The 8231-nt window shown below is 46.2% G+C and overlaps 1 non-coding gene across 1 annotated transcript; it reads right to left on the bottom strand.

Moving 5' to 3' along the window:
• Positions 1-4324: 4324 nt before the first annotated feature.
• Positions 4325-4397, bottom strand: TRNAM-CAU (transfer RNA methionine (anticodon CAU)). Its single transcript has one exon. It is a non-coding gene; the product is annotated as a tRNA-Met (tRNA).
• Positions 4398-8231: the final 3834 nt, after the last annotated feature.

Below are 8231 nucleotides of genomic sequence, written 5' to 3'. Positions count from 1 at the left end.
CTGTGGAAGACAGCCTGGCAGTTTCTTGCAAAACTAAACATAGTCTTGCCATATGACCCAGCGGTAACACCTCTCCGCACTTACCCAAGTGAACTAAAAACTTACAACCACACAAAAGTCTGTACACAAATCTTTATAGTAGCTTTATGTATAATTGCCAAAACTTGGAAGGAACCGACTTGTCCTTCATTAGGTGAATGGATAAACAAACAGTGGTACATCCATACAGTGCCATATTATTCAGTGATAGAAAGAAATGAGCTACCAAACCAAAAAAGACATGGAAGAATCACAAGTACATATTATGAAGTAAAAGAAGCCAATCTGAAAAGCCAATCATCCTGTATGATTCCAACGTTATGACATTATGAAAATGCAAAACTATGGAGACAGTTAAGAGGTCAGTGTTGCAAGGGGTTCTGGAGGAGGGAGGGAAGGATGAATATGGGGAACACAGGAGGTGTTTAGGGCCAGGAAAATATGATTTTGTATGATACTGTATCCGTAGATACATGTCATTACATATTTGTCAAAACCCATAGAAAGTTCAATGCAAAAGTTGAATCTTACTAGAAACTGTGGATTTTAGTTAATAATAATGTATCAGTATTGGCTCACCAATTATAAGAACAAAGGCACCAGCCTAATGCAAGATAATAATAGAGGAAATTGGTGGGGGACACAAACTTTTGTGTAATATGGAAACTGTACTTTTTGCTCAATTTTTTCTATAAACCTAAAACTGCTCAAAAAAAAACCCGTAAGCTTTTAAATATGTCTAAAAAGATAATGAACTGTTTAAAGCAAATAAAAAAATGTTTTTTTCTTGAAAAACTAAAAATACAACTATCACATGACCCAGCCATTACACTGGTGGTTACTTATCTCAGAGAAATGAAACTTACATCACATGAAGCCTGGATACGAGTGTTCATAGAAGTTTTATTTCTAATAGCATAAAACTGGGAGTCCAAAGGTCCTTCAATGGGTGGGTAGTTAAACCGTGGTCTATCCATACCATGAAATACCACTCAGCTGTAAGAAGGAATGAGCTAGTGGTAATATGAGGCATACATTAATCTCAAAATAATTATGATGAGGGAAAGAAGCTAATCTACAAGGATATATACTATGTTATTCCATTTAATAAAAATTACAGAAAATACAAACTAATCTATGGTGACCAACAGAAAAACGGTTTGCAGGGGACAGGGTGGGGACAAGAGAAGGATTGATTACTGGGCAGCCTAAAGTAGTTTGGGAAGTAATGGATACACTAGAACCTGGACTTCAGTGATGGTCTTATGTGTGTAATCATACCACAAAACTAAAAAATTTGCTCGTTTGAATACATTCAGTGCAGTGCATATGAACTGAGCCTCAGTAAATGCTGTAGCCTGCCCCTTTTTTTGGACAGATAGAGAGTGCATGCACACCCAAGCAGGGGAGGAGGGGCAGAGGGAGAGGAAGAGAGAAAATCTTAAGCACACTCCCCACTGAACGCAGACCCCATGCAAGGCTTGATTTTACAACCCTGAGATCATGACGCTGAGATCATGACCTGAGCCCAAATCAAGAGTCAGGTGCTTAAAGGACTGAGCCACCCAGAGGCCCCTGCACCTCCCTTTTAAAAAAAGGAATGAAGGGACAGCTGGGTGGCCCAGCCGGTTAAGCATCTGCCTTTGGTTCAGGTCAGGATCCCGGGGTCCTGGGATCGAGTCCCGCATCAGCCTCCTTGCTCAGTGGGGGGCCTGCTTCTCCCTCTGCCTGCCACTCCCCCTGCTTGTGCTCCCTCTCTGACAAATAAGAAAATGAATAAAATATTTTTTAAAAATTAAAAATAAATAAAAAAGGAATGAGAAGGAATTGATAAGGATGCGGAAATTTTGAGTGACTTTGGCTATGTTAAACAAGCGTGATAATATCTAACAGGGTTTCCAAAAGAAGCTATGTTTAAAATATACACATCAATTTTACACAGGTCTGGAGAAATGGTTAATGCATTTAAAATGCACTAGGGTCCTTTCGTTATCCAGAGAAAAGAAAAAGGGGCTGATTAAAGTTCAACAAAGTAAACTTTGTTTTAATGTGTACTTACGTGTTTTGGGGTGCAGGGTAACCACTAACACAGAGATACAATGTATAACTTTAAAACCGACAGAAGGAAAAATGCCATTTTTGGTGATAACACACCAAAGGAAAACCATTAGTCCAGAATTTTTAAAAATGTGCGCAGAAACCCGTGGTTCATGTTAAAAGGAAACCAGTCAGGTGATTCCTGTTAAGGGATGGTGCAGAAGAGGACTATGGCACCCACGGATTCCGGGCAACTAACGGCCTGCCCGGAAGGTCTTGGGCTCTGTGGTTAGAAAAGCGCAGAGAACCCAGAGGTGCTGAGAGGCTTCAGCTGGTGCCATCAAATGCGCTGTTGGGAAAGTTTCCTGATAGCCACGGCCATGAGATCCCAGAGATGCCCCATGAGGTCCCAGAGGTCCTGGCTCAGCTTCTCCCCTGGGACGAGTCTCCTCTGCTGGGCCACAGTCGCTTGAGACGGTGGTAGGGCGGCAGGCTTCCAGGCCGAGCTGTCTGACTTGGCCTAGCATGAGTTTCAGAAAAGAGGAACTGGAAGAGAGCCAGGTTTCAGTTGGAGGAAGGGAAGACACTTCCCTAAACCACGGGATTTCCCCAGGCCTGGAAGAGTGGTTGTGGTGAGAAAGAAAGAGGGTAGAGGCAGAGGCCATGGCGATACGGGTCTCCACCACTCCTCGTCCCCGCCGAATGGACTCTGAGAAGTACATGCGTAGACGCGGGATCTCAATGATGACTTACCGTTGCCACCTCAAGCCACCTTCCAGGAGGTGTAGCGATGGGACACCAGCTCAAGGCTTTCAGGGAACAGGGCAGTCTGGGAGCCTGGTGTCTTCGGGACAGAGCTGCTCCCCCTCCCTTTGCTTGTGGACCCCACAGACTCTTCATGGCACACACAGGAGCCCCACGAAGGTCTTGAGAGTGCTCCACGGGCAGACACCCTGCCAGCTCGCACAGAGAGAGGACAAAAGGAAAGAAGGATATTGAACTCCCCACACTTTAGAGTGAGGAAACCGGCTGATGATCCTGTGATCAGCTGCGGACATGGACCGGCCACCCCAGACATGGAAGCCTGCCTCGCAGGGCAGAGACTCTAGCCTGAGGGGATGCTTCCCAGGCCTGGAAATTCAGCTCAAGTGTTGTTCGCCTGGCTGAATTTTGAACATCCAAAGGGATTTGGAAAATTCATTGGGCAGCTACTTAGGACTGGTGACTCCTTCTTCCCTTCAAGTGTATCCCTCTTAAATGGGGAAGTCCACAGGGGTCATCCTGTACCTGCCCCACCGTCGCGTTTTGGGGAGCAGCGGACTTGTGGCTTCCACAGATTTGTAAGCAGAGAGGAACTGTGCCCAGAATGGCTTCTACACAGGGCCTCACTCATGCCCACTTGGGGGCATGTACGTGAGTTGAGGCTGAACTGAGTTGAGGTCTGGGGGAGATTGGGATGGGTGAGCATTGTTTCACGTGGAGGGAGCCAGGGGGCAGATGATGTTAGGTGTAATAGTGTCTCCCACCACCACCCCACCCCTGCCTGAGAGCTCCATTTCCTGACCACCAAAACCCGTGAGCAGGTTGTCCTGCGTGGCAAAGGGGACCGTGAGGATGTGACTGAGGTAAGGATCTTGAGATGGGAAGAGTGTCCTGGCTTCCCCAGGCGGGCTCCATGTAATCACAAGGTGCCTGGAAGAGGGTGGGAGGCGGGTCCCAGGCAGAGAAGCTGCAACCACAGAAGCAGAGGTCAGACCACAGGGTCCTGTCGGGAGCTGAGGAATGTGGTCAGCCTCTAGAAGCTGGAAAAGGCAAGAAGGAATTCTCCCCTGGGGCCTCTGGAAGGCAGGCAGCTCCGTCACCTCTTGGTCTGAGCCGCAGAGGACCCATGTCACACTTCGGACCTCCAGGACTGTAAGATCGTACATGGATGCTGTTTTAAGGGACTAAGATTCCGTAAATGTCTAGGGCAGCAGATAGGCGATTAAAACAGACTTCTGGTACTAGTATGCTCTGTCGTGGGTACTGAAAAGTCCTGTCGCTCCCTGCTCCCCAACGAAACCCTTGAAAGACTCCACCCCACCCTACCCCCCGCCCCAATTTGTAACCACAGCCCTGGGACTCGGAGTCGGCCCCGCCGCTGCCCAGCTGTCGCTTTGGGGAACAACTTGACCAGTGGGCCACTGTCTCCACGGACACGCTTGTTTCCCAAACGCGCTGGGTCTGTGTCCAAGTGACAAAAGTCTCGTGCCCTCTCTGAGGCTCGAACTCAGGACCTTCAGATTATGAGACTGACGCGCTGCCCACTGCGCTAAGAAGGCACCTGCCCGGCCCCGCCGGAGCGCAACCAGTCCTGCTAAGCCGCTCCGGTTCATGTGCCATTTCGGAAAAGCTCGCGTTCGGTCCGACGTCGCGCACCCGAAAGAAGAGCGTGCGCTGGGCCGAGCCCCTCGCCCTGATGGATCCGAACCGTTTCCGGAGTTTACCCTCCATCACTCCAACGCGGGATGCGCCCACGTCGCCGGGAACACCGCTCACTCCCGGGAGACCCGGGCTGGCTCGGTCGCGTGGCGCACGGCTCCGCGTCACGCGCGCACGAGGGGAGGGGCCCGAGCCGGGCGTGCACGGACCCCCAGACCGCGACAAGGACAGGCGCCGCCCGGCGTGGCCCCGCCCCGCCGCGGTCCCCTCGCCCGCGACCCGCGTCCCCCCCGCAGCACCCCAAGTCCCGCATCGCGCGCCGCGGCGGGAACGGGGGCCCGGGGGCGGTGCGACCCCCGAGCAGCGGGGGTCCAGGTAAGACCCCCCGGTGAAGCGGAAAATGCCCGAACCCTCTGGGATCCGAGTGCCACTCTTCCATATGCCCGTTATGAAGCTAGGGAAAACGATTCCCTCGGCTTTCTCGCCAATGCAAGTTACTTCGTTTGAAAAGCTCCGTTAGCTGGAAAATGGGATAACATCGCACACTATTACTTCCAAGACGGAACACTCGACGCAACCGTTGTTCAGTGAACTCTCCGGACTGATACGAATAATGATAGTAATAGATATAGCCAAAAAAAAAAGTCCAAATATGTGGCGTGGGTGGGTGGAGTAATAAATATATACATGAGAATATGAGAAAGATCATAACTCAAGTAAACAAAAGTAGGTGGATTATTCAAAATATGGTGTGAGTAGCTATCTAGGAAAACCAAGCTCAATATATCACCTGCAAGAATAAAATAAATTTGAAATAGATATAAATTTTAAAAGAAGAGATAAAGATAAAGGGTTAGTATCCAAAATATATAAAGAACTTACCAAACTCAACACCTAAAGAACAAATAATCTAATCAAGAAATGGGCAGAAGACATGAACAGGCTTTTCTGCAAAGAAGATATCCAAATGGCCAACAGACACATGAAAAAGTGCTCAACATCACTTGGCATCAGGGAAATCCAAATCAAAACTTCAATGAGACCACCTCACTCCAGTCAGAATGGCTAAATTTAACAAGACAGGAAACAACAAATGTTGGTGAGGATGTTGAGAAAGGGGAACCCTCCTACACTGTTGGTGGGAATGCAAGCTGGTGCTGCCACTCTGGAAAACAGTATGGAGGTTCTTGAAGAAGTTAAAAATAGAGCTACCCTATGACCCAGCAATTGCACTACTCGGTATTTACTCCAAAGATACAAATGTAGGGATCCGAAGGGGCATGTGCACCCCAATGTTTATAGCAGCAATGTCCACAAGAGCCAAACTATGGAAAGAGCCAAGATGTCCATCAACCAATGAATGGATAAAGAAGATGTTGTGTATAATATATATATATATATATATACACACAATGGAATATACACACACACACACACACAATGGAATATTATGCAGCCATCAAAAACGAAATCTTGCCATTTGCAATGATGTGGATGGAACTAGAGGGTATTATGCTAAGCGAAATAAGTCAATCAGAAAAAGACTAGTATCATATGTTCTCACTGATATGAGGAATTTGAGAAACAAGACAGAGGACCATAGAGGAAGGGAGGAAAAAATGAAACAAGATGAAACCAGAGAGGGAGACAAACCATAAGAGACTCTTAATCTCAGGAAACAAACTGAGGGTTGCTGGAGTGGTGGGGGAGTGGGAGGGATGGGGTAACTGGGTGATGGACAATGGGGAGGGTATGTGCCGTGGTGAGCACTGTGAATTGTGTAAGACTGTTGAATCACAGACCTGTACCCCTGAAACAAATAATACATTATATGTTAAAAAGATAGTAGGAAGGAAAAATGAAGGGGGGGGGAAATCGGAGGGGGAGAGGAACCATGAGACACTATGGACTCTGAGAAACAAACTGAGGGTTCTAGAGGGGAGGGGGTGGGGGGACGGGTTAGCCTGGTGATGGGTATTAAGGAGGGCACATTCTGCATGGAGCACTGGGTGCTATGCACAAACAACGAATCATGGATCACTGCATCAAAAACTAATGATGTAATGTATGGTGATTAACATAACATAATAAAATTAAATTTTTAAAAAAACTTAGAAGAAGGGATAAAACCACAAATTACTAACACTCCCAAGACAGATATTTTTGTAACTTTGGCGTAGAAAACTAATTTTTGCAAAAAAATCAGAAACAATTAAAGAGATACAACTCACTATATTAAGACAATAGTCTGCTTAGATATACTCTCATCCCCTCAAAAAAAATGTATAAGCAAAGTGAAATAATCAAATGAACAAACTGGGAAAAATGTGTACGTTGTGTTATGAAGAGTTAACTTACCTAATATAAGTAAAGAAACCTCAGCAAGAAAAATCCCAACTCATGGGAAAAACTTGCAAAGGATATAAATACTGAGTTCATGAAAAGGGAGAACCAGGAGCCCCTGGGTGGCTCAGTTGTTTAAGCTCTTGACTCTTGGTCTTAGCCCAGGTCTTGGTCTCAGGGCTCTGAAAGAAGAAAGATGAATATTTATGAAAGTGTGAAAAGAGAAATTAACTTTACTCTCAAGAGAAATTCAAAAGTGAAACTAAAATGAGATGCTACCTTTTACCTATCAGGTTGGCAAACAAACAAAAACCATTGTTTGAGGGAGTGTTGCCCGTTAGCATTCAAACAGACTGAATTAGTTTCCTACGGCTCCTGGAGCAAATAACCACAAGCTCAGGAGCTCAAAGCAACCACGAATGTATCTCCTTCCTCACAGTTCTGGAGGCCAGAAGTCCAAAAGTCTGGATTACTGGAGGGAAATCAGGGTGTTGACAAGGTCATACCGGCTTTTGAGGCTGTAAGGGAGAATGTGCCCTTGCTTTTTCCAGATTCTAGTGGCTGCCAGCGTCCCTGGCTTGTCTCTGCCTCTGCCTCTCAACAAACCTTCTCCCTTTCTGCCTCTCTCTTGGACAAAGGGCATAAGGACACTTGTGATGACATTTAAAGTCCGCCTGAAAAATCCAGGATAAATTCCCCATCTCAAGATTCTTAACTGAATCTCTTCTGCAAAGACTCCTCCAATATTTGGCCATATAAGGTAATAGTTAAGCTTGCAGGAATTAGAACAGAGATATCTTTTTTTTGGGGGGGGGGGACGTTTTTTCAGTCTACCCCAGGCATTAACGCCCTGATTCCTCCACCTACAGGCAACGAATTACCTGGTCCTAACTTTAGTCTCCTTCTCTGTAAAACAGGAATAATAACATAAACTTCTTATGTAATACTGAGAATATTTTATGACTTTAATACATGTAGAAAACTTATGACAATATCTGGAGCTTAGTCAGAGATAAATGGCAATTAACTGTCATTAGTACAATGCTGGTCAGGGTGCAAAGGAAACTGTCCCTTCCCCGGGGCTGCAGGAAGATAAATTGGTAACATTCGCGGAAGACTAACAAGACTCACCAAAATTACCATCACACATATGATTTGACTGAGCAATTGTGCTTTTAGAAAGTTCTCTAATACTGCATCGTTCTGAAATGTGGTTATAATTTATTGCAACGTTGTCTATATAAGTAAATATGGCTGGTGAAGCCAAAGTGGGATGCTGATGTGGAACAAGGTGGAATTAAGGTCTTCAGCTATAAATCACCGGCAGTCAGACCGTCCTTTTTCTAAGGTCTTCCCAGGAGCTTGGTCGCGTCAGCTCGCAATATAAAGAC

The sequence above is a fragment of the Mirounga angustirostris genome, unplaced genomic scaffold, assembly GCF_029215605.1.
Source record: "Mirounga angustirostris isolate CCGP_5_RB_7025 unplaced genomic scaffold, mMirAng1.0.hap1 SCAF_8, whole genome shotgun sequence".
Taxonomy (NCBI): domain Eukaryota; kingdom Metazoa; phylum Chordata; class Mammalia; order Carnivora; family Phocidae; genus Mirounga; species Mirounga angustirostris.
This window is presented reverse-complemented; position numbering and strand designations above follow the sequence as displayed.